The sequence below is a fragment of the Phragmites australis genome, chromosome 2 (assembly GCF_958298935.1).
Source record: "Phragmites australis chromosome 2, lpPhrAust1.1, whole genome shotgun sequence".
Lineage (NCBI taxonomy): Eukaryota > Viridiplantae > Streptophyta > Magnoliopsida > Poales > Poaceae > Phragmites > Phragmites australis.
This window is the reverse complement of record NC_084922.1, coordinates 7367822-7382340: the sequence shown is the minus strand read 5'-3', so window position 1 is coordinate 7382340 and position 14519 is coordinate 7367822.

Below are 14519 nucleotides of genomic sequence, written 5' to 3'. Positions count from 1 at the left end.
AATATGGAAAGCTAACGGAATCAATATCTAGTTCCATAGCTGTTGATATAGTAGTGTGCCCTTCCACTCACCCAAGGGAGTTCGTAAAATTAGCAGTGCTAAACCTATATGTTTTCATCTAGATTCTCCTATCGTGATAAATCCCCCTTGCTTGATATATTGCGATCAGATATGCTGGCAACTGTAGCCGCGCGGCTACCTGCAAACATCTTTACTGAGATGTGTTTCCATGAAAGAACCAATTGGATGTGTCCAGAAACCTTGCTTTGCTACACTTTTTGAGTATGATATCTATGTGGATTACGTATTGGTTAACAGATTCTGCCAAACATTCTAATTATCAAAGCCATGCCCTTTCACTTTCACTTTATTTTATCTTGCAAGTATTACATGGGCCAATCATAGCACCTGGCCCCAAAGTGCAACCAATCACATGGCTAGATCACTGAAAGGTTCAATAATTTGTGTGGCTGTCAAGGTTCTGGGGGCTTTTATGCACTGTGTTAATGGTTGATGCTGTGTGCAATTCATCTTCTCTGACTTAACCTAGTTTGTCTTGCTGAAATGAAATATATATAGGGACGACAATCTGCCTTGATTGCCATCCTATATATGATGCTAACAATGGTCACAATATGGGTAAGGATGGAAAACAAAAACGAGGGCTTAAATGGCTTAGACACATCAAGATGCAGCGGGCTCCATATAATCAGAATTGTTTTCAGTGCTCAAATTACACAGAAGCCCTCAAACTTGCAGTTGGTGATACACTGGTGGCATGAACTGGCTTGTTAATTTTTTTGGGTCGGACCATCCGACCCAAAAACCGAGCCTAGCCGGTAGCCGCTCGTTTGGATAGCGTCGCATGAGCATTCCGTCCGTCGCCAAGCTGTCCTTCGCTACCAACACAGCAAGTCTCTTCCTTTGACCAGGTCATCCGATGGAAAAAGGACTGGACGATGTCGTCCGGAGCGGCAACAGCCCGTACCGCCTGATCCGGCGAACCAAACAGGCTGTTAAACTGGATTGACGTAAATAGCCCCGGCTCCACACATGCGAGATGCAGCAAAAGCTGTTTATCAAGATGGCATCAGGTGATCATGTCATGGGATGATCGTCAGGCAGCTCTGATCAAAACAGGACACCGCCACTATGCTAGCTTCGACAATCAACGTGGAGCTCTGCAGGCGAAGGTCAGTCATGCTATATTTGGTAACTATTAGCTGCATTACGCACCACACTAACAAAACAAGACAACCTGCAAGATGTCTTGTGATCGAGAAGGGTTTGAAAGCATGCATGGTTCTGAACAAAGCCAGGTAGCCCCATACATGGCCTGGCCAGACAGACAGGATTCTCTATCGGAAGGTACTGTTTCCATGCACGCCCGTGTGCACAACCGCTCCACCCCACTGCACGCCCCTTGTGAGTTGTGACCAGAATTCAAAGGGACTGTTCCCTCCCACAGTGCAAGTGTAACCTTGCATCTGTACCATGAGGACCCATCAGCTCACCTCAATATATTTCCCATAGCCATACATAGATACGCATCATCGTTCACATATGCACACGCGCAAGCTGCTACTTTATTTTTCTACGCATGCCTTACCTCTAGCCCTCTCTCTCAAAACAAGAAAAGAAATCTAAACTACTCATACATTGTAGGGGACCCTTTTTCCAACATAAACTTCGTCAAGGTTCAAACTACCAAAAGTGATCCTTTGACCGATAAATTACGTGTGGATAAGATGATTTTTCAAGTAAACTGAGATTATTTCTTGTACTAAAAACCTGAAGTCCCCAGCTCCATTTTCTCTTTTCAAAGGAAACTGACTGCCCATCAGAAAGCCAAGCCACCCCAAACATGCCTATGGTATGGGCTATAGTCTATGGCAACCGGCAAGCTACAGGCAACTAGTAGCTGTTGGCTCCACTGAAAGATTTGTGTGATTTTGTTGGCGATGATGACTGATGAGTGTGAGTTTTAGCACTTGGATGCAAGTTGCAAGGGGATGCAGCTCAAAAGGGAGATATTTTACTGTGTAACGGTTACACAAACCAATCAACCAAAACTTTATATTAGGAGTTATGAAAAATTCTAATAAAATATGATAGTGTAAAGCATACCATCATCTATTATTTTAAAATTTGATATACATGAAGAAATAAAAAAGAGAAAACTTAGTGATTCATACAGATATCCTATTCAAATATGAAATTTCTCTATTTTTTCTCCTTATACAAGTTTTTCTCCTTATACAAGTTGTTGCTTGAGCTTAAATTCTATAAGATGACATATGATAACATGCTCTACACTATTGTATTTCTATCAAAATCTTTCATAACTCAAAACATAGAAATTTTATTGGTTGATTATACAAATCAGTTACCTAATAGAATATATCCTATATCCTAAAGAGCCCGGGATCGGTGAGCTATCATAGCCTCTCACTCGCTGTAGTTACGGTTCCTGACGCACGGGGCTGCATTGTAGCAGCAGTGTGCAGTACCTGATGTTTCCGGATATTTAACAAAAAATAAAAATATATTATTCTATTTAAAAAATAATAAAATATCTCGCTTATTTATTTTCTCGTACATGTAGATAAAAAAATACAACGTCTCCCTCTGAAAACTCCAGTCGCCGGTAAAAAAAATCCTCGCGACCTCATTTTTTTCTTCAAATTAGCACTTCTTATCTATTTTTTAAAATAATTTTGAACAATAAATCTATGTGTTGTGCTGCTATTTAATTATATTTATATGTAATTTTTTTCTTTACACCTCACTCATTTATTTACTCCAACACGTAAGATCAGATAAATCCATCGTCTTCCTCTCAAAACTCCAATCACCGGCTAAAAAATCCTCTTGACCTCATTTTTTTCAAATTAATACTTCTATTAATCTTTACCATGCTACCTGTTTTCCACAAAATAATAATTTTAGACAACAAACTTATATACTATGATATTATTTAATTAACTCTTTGTGTAATTTTTCTCAAAACACTTTTATTTATACTGTAGTATAAACGGGGAAACTAGCAAGCAAATCTACCTAGTTTCTGCTAAAAGGACAGGCATGGTAGGTCGTGAACCTGGGAAAGGCTGCCGCCATGCATGCATCCGGACACAAAGTAGGGACTAGCTGCCCCTAGCTTAGCTCAGTACCTCTTCTCGGCCCCTTCTCTTAGGTCCAACGATTTGATGGGCTTTGGATTTCAGGATCGAATTAATGTTGGTGTACTAGGATAGTAGCTTGCACACGAGGTCTTGTGTTCTTAGAGCAACTCCAACAGGACATCTATATTTCATTATCTGTATCCTTATATGGATTGCTATCTATAAAGATTCTCCCTCCATATTACTCCATCACTCCAACAGCACATCCATATTTCACCATCCATATTCCTTCTCTCATTTTTTAATAGTATTATATAATTAACAATATATTCGTAACAACTACATTTTTGTAACGACTATATTTCTAACGGATATTTTTCTAACGGTTATTTTTTCAACGACTATTTTTTCAACAGCTATTTTTCCAACAGCTATTTTTCAACAACTATTTATTTAATTAATCACTTGTATTTTAACTCAATTAATCAACTCCATTCATTATAGTCTGTATCCAGCCGCAACTTGCTAGTCCTTATCCATTCACCTCGTTCCTTCCGTCCTGCAATCTTATTCATTCGTTGCTCTCGCTCTTTTTCTCTCTGGCAAGGGCGCCATGGCCAAGCAGAGGGACACAGGGCAGTTGCAGTGCGGGAGCATGGTGGATGCACGGCGGTGCAGTGGCCAAGGAGACCGGTGTGCACTCCTCCTCCGGGGTGGCATCTACCACGGCTCATCCTCCAGGGTGCGTTCCTCCACCCACGACCAGCTACTGCAACATAGATTGAAGCTGTCATCATCGAGGCTTTGGTGGTTCTTGAATTCAATGATTAGATAGAGTAGTTTCAGATGGATTTGTCCAATTGACCTTTTTTTTCATGGGTTTAGAAATTTCCATTTGATCAGTTATGATGTTCATCTTTCTCTTCTTCTTCCTCTTTTTTTCCGCGGGCAGTGATTTCTTGCGATTTCTACAAATGTTCTTCCAGTTCATGTTCATCAGTGGGTTAATGACGGGTGTTTGCCTCGGTCCTATGCGAGTGAGCAAAAAAATGAGCTTGGACTAGATGTTCGAGTTCCTGTGAAATTCCCGTATTCTTGTAGGATTGCTACAAGACTTGGAGCATGGCCAAGAGAGAGGCGGTGGCCTCGTGGGCTCGAGACGGAGCCATGGAGTCCGGATGGTCGCGGGAGCACACAGGGTGACCGGCAGTTGGAGGATGGCGTGGGGAGAGAGGCACGCCAGATTTGGCGTGCGGGAGGAGCGGGATGGCGAGGCCGGCTAAATGACATGCGCGTTGGCTAGTCTGTTGGAGACGAAAATCGGTCGTTTTTGGCGTTTTAGATGGATAGCGTGCACGTTGACGAGGCTGTTGGAGATGCTCTTATGGGGGAATAGGATGCCTTTCGTAAGCTGCATTTTTTTTAAAAAAAAATCTAAATTACTTCTTTGATTATTCTGGGTGTTGAGGTAACCTACGAACTTTAAAACTATTTATTTAATCCTGAATTTTAAATACCAGATCATATAATTTTTTGAAGTAGTTTGCAATATCAGTTTTGATGACATGGGGACATTTTCACTGAGTTTTTTTTTTCCACGTGGCAAGCAGGCTCACTTGTCAGTGACTTAAACTTTTAAATTGATTTTAATTAGATTTTTAATGCACTTAAGCCCATTTGTCAGGGAGAAAGAGAGAGAGGAGGGTTAGTCGACATGTGGGGCCTTCGGTATCTCCCTCCCACTCTTCTTCCCCTTGCGCCCAGGGCGCACGAGTAGCATGCCGCGCCTTCGGGTGGGTGACGTCGACCGGCCCAACCGAGGTATGCACCAGTACCACCTCGGTGTGGGGAGTGCTCCCCCCCCCCCCCCACCGAGAGAGCCCGGATGCGGCGTCGATTGGCCTAACCATGGAGGCTAGAGAGGGAGAAAAATGGGGCGATGAGGGGGTGCTATGGGGCCCTAGGGTTCCTGCGGCTAGGGGAGAAGAAAGAGGTGATGGGTGGAGCTGGTGGCGCGTGACTTACCATGGGGATGCATGACGACAAAGAATGGGGTGAAGGTGGCACGACGTAAGCAGGGGAGGGATGCACAATGTCGGGGCTTTGCACTCCTTCCGTGGCCTCGATGTCATGCGCAGCTTCGCGAGCTCGCACAGGGGGGATCAGAGGGAGAGGCGACACTCGCTCAGGGAAGGGAGGAGGGGAAGGGTGGGGTGGCGGCCGACTCCCCTCCACCGTGTCGCACTACCCTAGTTGGGCCCGACTGACCATCTCCTCCCGCGCCACTCAGCTGAGGCTGTCGCTACCTGCGCGTGGCGCCCCGCGTGCCTCATCGTGCCACACCCTCCTCCATGTCACCGCGTCGTCTTGCTAGGAGGAGCACACAGCGAGGTGGAGGCCAACAAGAGGCAAGCAGCGAGAGAGAGATGACGTGATAGCCACATGGCAAAAAATGGTGACGTGGGCTGCTACATCAGTGAAACCACTGCCGCGTCATCAAAATCGCTGTTGCAAACCACTCCAGGGGGTTATGTGCTTCGATATTTAAAGATCAGGGGGGGTTTGAATAAATGGTTTTAAAGTTCGGGGGTTATTCGGACATCGACTATAGTTCATGGGAATAATTTGGACTTTTTCCTTTTAAAATTAAACATCTTTACTACCCCCTTCGATTGCAAATGTAGGTCATTTTAGACTTATGCACAAGGATTAAGAAAGTAGATCAAATGACTTTGTTGCCCCTTATTTATTCTGCATTGGAAAAGATAACTCATTTATTTGTGAGAGTGATAGTATTTATTAAATAAGGGCAAGAAGGTAACAAAAGAGAAAAAAGTGTATAGAAGTTTGAGAATGACTTATATTTAGAGAATAGTTGAGGAGACTAAAACGACCTATATTTGCAATTAGAGGGAGTACTTTAAAGCTAGATTTAGTTGGTGGTGATAGGTGTATAGCTCTGTCATCTTCTCTCCGATCCAACCTCCTTAAAAACCTCTAGCGGAAAAAAGAAAACAAGAAACAAATCACTTCCCTAACATAATCATTGAGCATGTTTGGCTCATTGCCAAACTTTTCCACACTCATGTTAAGTAGTGTTAACTTCCTTAGTTAGCACCTTGTCAAACATGTCAAAACCATTTTCTTGCTCAAGTTTGTTAGGTTGTTTAGACCATATCCAATCATTTCCTTTCATTTCGTTCCCTTCTCAACCTAAAATCCCTTCCCAAACATGTTCCCTTCAGGTTCCTGTACTCCAACAACATTCCCTTCCCCAACAGACTTCAAATATTCTATCGTTTTCGCATGACTACGTATACAATACGGCTGTAATACATGGCACATATACATTGTATATGCATTTTATGTATAAACGGTCTTTAATTCCCTTCCCCATTCCGTGCTAACTTCGTGGTCACGATTCTTCCCGTGGAAGATTGGAAGAACATGTTTACACAACGAGCTCGTTAGGACTCAACTAGCTTCATAGTCATGATTCTTCCCGTGGAAGCTAGGATGCACATTCCTGTTCGAGTGCATGAGAAGTCAGGCGCGTGTTGCTTGCTCGAGAAGACTGTTGTGGCTATAAAAGAGGACGTCTGCCTAAGTAGAGAGGCGCAATTGCCTTCTCATTTCATATTTACACAACGTGCTTGTCTACATTCGGAGATCCGTTCATGTCGTTCTCATCGGACTCGAGCGACAATGAGGATGAATTAATGTTGTTGATTGCCATTAGGGAGGAAGAGCTTGCTGCCTAAGGTCGCACACGTCACCGTGGCTCCGTGCTTGGACATATGGTCTAGACCATGGGCACCAGGAAGGCATTGCTAGGCTATTCTAGGACTACTTCTCCAATGTCCCATTGTATGGTCACATACTGTTCTACCGTAGGTGAGTCCATCTCCAGTACTAACACATTTTATCGCTTTTGCTGAGTACCAACGAATGGTCACCCTCTAAGATTTTGGATGAGTCAACCATTGTTTATGAGAATTGCCGTTGTTGTGGAGGACCACGACCCATGGTTTCGGCAGAAGAGGGATGCCACTAGGAAGCTGGGCCTAAGCCCCCTCCAAAAGATGACATCTGTCATATGACAACTGGCATACGGAGTCTATGTAGACGCAGTGGAAGAGTATGTTCGGATTGGGGTGAGCACAACGATGCTCGTGCTCACCTTGACAAAATTTATGAAAGCTATTGTCTTGCTTTTCTCCGATCAGTACCTCCACGCTCCCACTGCAGAGGATACTACTCGACTGCTAGACATTGGCGAGCAGAGAGGGTTCCCCAGGATGCTAGAGAGCATCAACGACATGCATTATGTTTGGAAAAATTGCCTGAAAGTATGGCATGGCGCATATACCGGTCATACGCGCAAACCTTGCATAGTTTTAGAGGCAGTTGCGTCATATGATCTATGGATATGTCATACTTTCTTTGGAATGTCCGATAGTCTAAATGACATAAATGTTTTGCACCGCTCTAACATTTTCAGCAGGCTTATGGATGGGACTGCGTCGCCATTACCTAGGCGATTACACCATTAATGATAACAAGTATGACATGAGCTACTACCTAGGCAATGCAATTTACCCCAAATGGGTGACCATAGTGAAGGAAATTTCAGCACCAAGGGGGAACAAGAGCGTTCATTTCTCTGCCATTCAAGCATCAACAAGGAAAGATGTTGAATGCACATTTGGCATCCTGCAGGCGAGGTTCGTCATAATTCGTGGTCTAGGTAGAATTTGGAAGCAAAGCACACTTCACAACATTATGACCATATGTGTCATAATGCACAACATGATAATTGAAGACGAGAGGGGCTACTTCGATCAGGAAGAGGTGTATGACTATATGAGTGAGAAAGTGAGAGTGGATCGCAATCCAGATTGAGTTGTCCTCTAGTACATAAAAGTAACTCAAATAATTAGGAATCGGGCATTGTACCACCAATTGCATGATGATCTCGTGGAGCACCTATGGAGTCTTTATGGAGCACAATAGAACGTACACCACATTCTATGTAGTTCATGCATCATTGTTATGAGTAATGTAACGTAATAAGAGTTTAAATTATGTCAGTTGCAATGTGAGTCATCATTATTAGTGGTATGATTTGGGCATGACCCATTTCTATTGTCAAGAATAGTATTTCTGTTCCAACTATTAATTGAAACAAAATATCTGACGTGATAAAGGCGAAAATGAGCATACCCTTGCTTCAATCTAGGTGACTGGAAATGAATTCTCGCAAATCCACACAAAACTTCAAAGTATTTTGAGAGTTATTACAAATAAGTAGACACTAAAATGAGTTCTTGCAAATCCTTGACAAGCAGCTTGCAAAGACATAATCAACGAGTGTCTACAGGTTCGGTTTGGTGTCGTTCCACTGCGCTAGGATCACCCCATGCCTCTTCCTATAGTACTCTCTAAGGGGTTCACTCACACTATCCAAGTCAATCTCCATTATACGCTCATCCTCAACATCTTTGCGGATGGATGTCTCCATACGCATGATCACAATGTGCTCCTTCTTCAACTCCACCACAACCTTCTTTGTTTCAGTGAGCTCTGCAAGCTGGGTTGCATACATCCCACCCGACACGGTAGGCAGGGACGTATTGGATGATGATCCCCAAGCCCGTGCCGTTTTAGCCGGCTACCTTTCAATGGGCCTAGGAATATCTGTATATGCGTTCAATGTTGTGTCAATCGACACCTCAATGGACACTGCTATGCTGGACTGTGCTTCCGCTCCCTCTTGTATCTTTTGTGCCTTCATGACCTCGTGCGCATGCCACTTGGGGTGGTCGACAAGCATGACCCAAAGTGCGCATATGCAAATGGCTTCCCCTCAATCCCCTTGAACGTCGTGCCAGCACATGCCATCTATGAAATAAGGAAAACATGAGTGAGTCACTAAAGGTTCAGAATTGCTTATCAACAAGTTTATTGTACTAAGCGGTGACAAAGACAAGATTTTAGAGCATACCTTGTCACGCTCATTGGTCTCGCTAGGATTGAGCTGCTTCACCTTTGTCACGTGCATTGCACTGTGTTCGTGATGAGCTTCATGTGGTTTATCAAAGCTTTGTCTGACCTTGGCATTATAGACGACTTCCTATACGTGTTGAAGTATGTGACGATCCTACCCTAGTATGTCTCCTTGGTTTGATCAGTTCCCACTACAGGATCATGGCTCATGTTTAACCATGCAGACACAAGCAACTCGTCCTCCTTGTTTGTCCACTTTGTTTGATCTGTCTTCGACTCCGCCTTCTTCTTCCTCTTGGAGGTGGTCACCTTCTTCGTTCCCATGTCATTGCTACACATGCTGAATTGACCAAGCTCCTGATCGGGTATGGGGTGCAAGCCAGGAGTGTCCGCAAGAAGGAAGTGGCCCATCTCCGCCGTAGGTGCAACAGTGGAGGGTCCCCCTTGCATCGGTGGCCCAGACCATGTCATCCGCTACACTTTGTCCTGAAGAAAACTCTCGTAAAATGGATCCATAAAGCACCTGCACATCACAAGAAAAATGAACCTGAAGAACAGTGACCTGAAATCAACACTGTCGAATTAGATTGGAGAAAAAGTGTTCACTTAAGGTAAAGTAGCCTTTTAATAAGTGTGCATATTACATGGCTTTTAAATGACTCTAAACTCTCATGTGCGGTGTTCGAATATAACTACAACGTTTGGAACATAAAAGTAAATGTCAAGTCTAATAGTGAAATTTACTATTTTGTGGTTCAGGAATCAGGACTATGGAATATAGAATTATTCCTAGAAAAAAAAATTACTCTGGTAACACAAACAAATATGAACCTAGGAGTTATGGTTCATAACAGTAGCTATAGAAAAGAAACCATAACTGTGGTGGTCGAACCCCTTCCACAAGTTTGAATTAAAAGGAATAATTGTTTCTCATGTTTACAATAATGCAAAAACCCGCGAAATAACATAACATTTTATCTTTGCAGTCATTTTGGGAACTTCAGCCAACAAGCTGTTATACCTGTAGGCACAACCAAGTTCCAGTTTCCAGATAAAGATAATCATCTATAAAAATGATAAAACACTAAGTAATGTCAGTCTGACTAAAGCAAGATCCGGCCATCCATTCTTACATTGCGCAATATGACCCTGTAGTCCTTGCCTACTACATATGACGCCTTATGCATAAAGTGTGTAACTATAGAGGGAGAACATGAAAAAACTAAAACAATGGTAACTTGTATCAACTTCAGACCAATCAGAGCCTAGCATAAATGTTCATACCATGCTTGTTAATGGTACAAAAATGACCATATGGACAGCATAACTTCAAATTCGTTTAAGTATTCTGTCACATCCTAAATTCAAAAGTATGTCATTAAGTATAATCATGCATCATGAGCATCATATTTATTTGTTAAGCATTGTTTAGCGTTTGTCATTTCTAATGATGCTTGATAATTGCTATGTATTTTAAAAATACCCGATGTAAAATTTATTTAGTTTAACCTCTGCCTATGCGTTGTGGGTGAATCCTTTTAGAAAGGTTTTCTCTCATTTTGTAATCGCGTCACAAAAATTCCTAAATTTTTTGGAGCTTTAGTCACTTCATTTGGACTAATAGAAAGGGAAGAGAAGGAATAGAATTTCTGTAAAAATACTTGCCTCTCTTGTATGTGGGACCAACCTAGCTGGCTGGCCCCACCACCTTCACCTTCTTCTCTTTGGGCTGCAGCAGCCGCACCCCTCCCTCATTCTCTCCCTCCCCCACGCCCAAACCAACAGAGAGGACATTAGCTCCTTTTTCCTCCTCCCTCTCAAACTCTCTCTTTTCTCCTTAGGAATCTGTCCTAAGGAAGCTAAACGAAAGTATGCATGTTATACCATCACATCCCCTCCTCCTTAGCTTCCAATCCATCCAAGTTTTTGCTGCATGCATGGAGATTTGAAGGATTGGCAACTGATTTCATCACACCTCTCTTTTCTGAAATCTACAACAGCTTGTTCATCTCTTCTACGAGCTTCTTCCATCAATTTCTTCTCCACCCAAAGGTCTCCGACTACAACAAGAACCTTGGGTGAGTTCTCCTAGTTTTTTTTTTGTAGGAATGTACGTTTTAGGATGGATGAATTCAAGTTTAGGGGCTGCAAATCGAGTATTGGAATGCCTATCTTGTTCTTGATGAAATGGAGATGGTAGAAGGAGAATGGATAAGATAGCCTTCGATCGGGTTTGTGGAGTGGATAAAATTGGTCTTGAACCCTTGGTTCAGTGACTATGCATGCTTAAGTGGTTGGAAATTTGATATGCAAATTGAATCGGTCGAAAAAACATCGCAAAACATGTATTCTGTAGGAACCCAGAGATTCCGGTGATCCTAACCAAAAATACTTGAGAACCCCCACCCGGAGGTTCACCCGGAGACTCCAGAACTCAAAGGTTCCTAGTTCAACCCGGAGGTTCTGGGTAATCTTAACAAAAAATGCTCAAAGACCCCCACCCGGAGGTTCACCCAGAGACTTCGGAACACAACGTGGAGTATCCGGATTGTATTGTTCATCAAGCATTTTTTCTTTTTCGTTTACTTTACTGATAGCTTGTAAATTTCATAATTAATTTATACGAACACCAAAAATTATGAAACTAGTTGCGTTAGCTCGTATGAGTATAACTACATGTTAAAATGGTAGAACTCAAGAAAATACTTTTTTATAATTAATAAATTAATTAAATATGTTTCAGCTTAATTAAATCACGGTTAGTTATACCATGAGCCTATGTGTTTCAACTCAAGTGTTTCTTGCTGCATTATGTTCATTACCTAGTACCACATCTCCATTAAAATTTTATAGTATTTTCATAGCATCTCTTTTATGTTCATCATTGCATATATTCTTCTTAGTGAACGAAAGACCGGAGGGTAACGTGGGCGTGATCGAGGGCAATCCGAACGTTGTTTCCCTCGCTTGTGAAGCTGATCAATAAGGCAAGCATCTAAGCATTTTTATCCCATTACTTTGGATCATATATTGTGTCAATTGATAAGTTATGCTTTATGTATATTTGCATATCAATGAGTCTTATATCGGGTTTTGGGTTAAATCATATTTGTTGCATTACCCGCCCTTGATATTGTTTATCGCTTGATCCTTTGTAACATGGGTTGTTCATATCACATAATGGTCTAACATAACAAGAATGCGTTATGCTTAGCATGACATATGTCCTCGATAGAAGTCGAGCGGTGATTTGGCCATCGTTCGTGAGCTGGGCTTACTTTATATCATAAAGATAATGATGATGGAGGATGGTGTAAGTTAGTGAGGATGAGCCGAGATTTAGGCAGGCAATAGGGATGGCTTGCGAAGGGAGTCTCAGATGCGATAGATCCACTTGAATCGATTAAGCACCATCCGTTGTTATAGTTGGCTTTAGCATTTGTTCGTACTAACCACGTATCCGTATATGGAACGGATGAGCTGAATACCTTATGTAGTTGTGATTTTTTTGGCATGTTAGTCTCGGGTGTTGTCAGCATAATAGGTTTGGAAGGGGTATCTAATTTATTTTGGAGTAGTTCTAGACGACCTCCGCATGTCGAGGCGTATGTTCAAACGATTGGAGCTTATTTAGGAAAGGTTGACATGCGTACTCCTTGTGTGGACCTATGTGGTTACACATGCCGTATGGTCCTCAAGTCATATGAGTAATGGAGTACCCCTACAGGATGTAATGAGCACACTTCTATCCATTTGCATCAATCGTAGAGTTTCAATTGTGGTTGTGATGGTATTTTGGAAAATGTATGGTGATGTTGTTGAAGTTTTGATACGGTTCAAGTTATAATTATGGTATGGTAATGATCTCAGGATAGAAGGTTGTTTATTGTTTGATGTAGATGGTTACACTTGAGTCAAAATTGCTCTTGCATATGAAATTCACTTAACCTTGTGGCCGAGTCCTTACTAATTATCCAAATTATATTCTCTTTGGAGTCGAGCTATTTATAAGTGCCCATTATGGATTAAGTCTTGCAAGTACCTTCGTACTCACATGCTTCGTTTACTTTTCAGTTGAGGAAGGATTAGTCTTTGGCTACTTTATGCCTACCGATATTGGCGACAGGAAGGTGTAGTGACATTCTACTCAAGTGTTGTTATTTTGGGGTGGCCCCTTAGGGCAATGACATTACCCATCTTTTGTCGTTATGCAACTCTTTCCGCTGCGTAGCTACTATAATAATGTTTGGTTTATACTTTTGTTGTAAAGTTAATTTACTTAAAGACTTGTAACTTAATTTAATTACTCGCTTTTTATTATGTCTTATCATGATGTGCTTGTTGTAAAGACGTGTCTTTCGATCTTGGGCATAAAATACATACCGGGACTACTAGGGTGATATTATGGTTAATCGTGTAGCCATGATTACACAAATGATTGATTTAATGATTAATCAAAATATTATCTAAACGGTTCCTCACATATTCATTCTCATCAGCAAGGTTGTTTGATCATCTCTCATACCCAGTGTAGCAGACATATCAGTAGAGACAGCTCATAAGGAACCTCTACGTGCACCATCACTAGAATAATAATATGACAAATGTCGTAATATTAAGAACATAATGAGGGATATGTCTTCAGGAACAACAAATATATCACATGGGAGTAGCAAAGTACAAGGCCAGCAACTAGAGGTTAACTGAACCTATAAGTGATTGGTTGACTGGGCTTGATCAATTCTGACCAACTAAGTAACAAACACCCGACCCGACTACAGCCTCCATAAACGATCGGATTCAATAGACATGCTATCATTCGTATTAGCACATAGTAGGTAACCCGAGTTCTAGTTAGCAAGAAGGACTTTGTCGTTGTCAATGTCCTTGAATCATGATGCTTCCTCTTCCATTGACACACTGCTATTATCAACCAAACCAACATGGTTGGGCACGACACTGCTACACAGAGCATCCTCAACTTGGAACACGAGCTACTCCAACTCCGTCGTAATGGTGTTGACCTCCAGAAGTGCTCTGTTGAGCTCCACGGCAGCAGGGGTGCTGTCTGGACTCAAGTTGTCATTGGCCACCTTCTTTAACGTGACAGCCGCCTCCTGCACATGTTCCTGTAGCTTCAACACAAGAGCGGCAAACACTGCAGCGTCCATCTACAACCATGGAGCAGGGGAGTCCATGAGCACACAAATAGTCGGAAGAGCCTACCTATGACTCGGCCTCGACGACATCGCACTATGACAACAGCGGGCCCACGATGCACATCCAGGCACCAAATCCACCTACACAACTCCCACTGGACAGCCGACCTTCATGACACGGCACCCGATCCATGAGTAGCAAGACCGGAATCGCCACTGGACCCCTCCC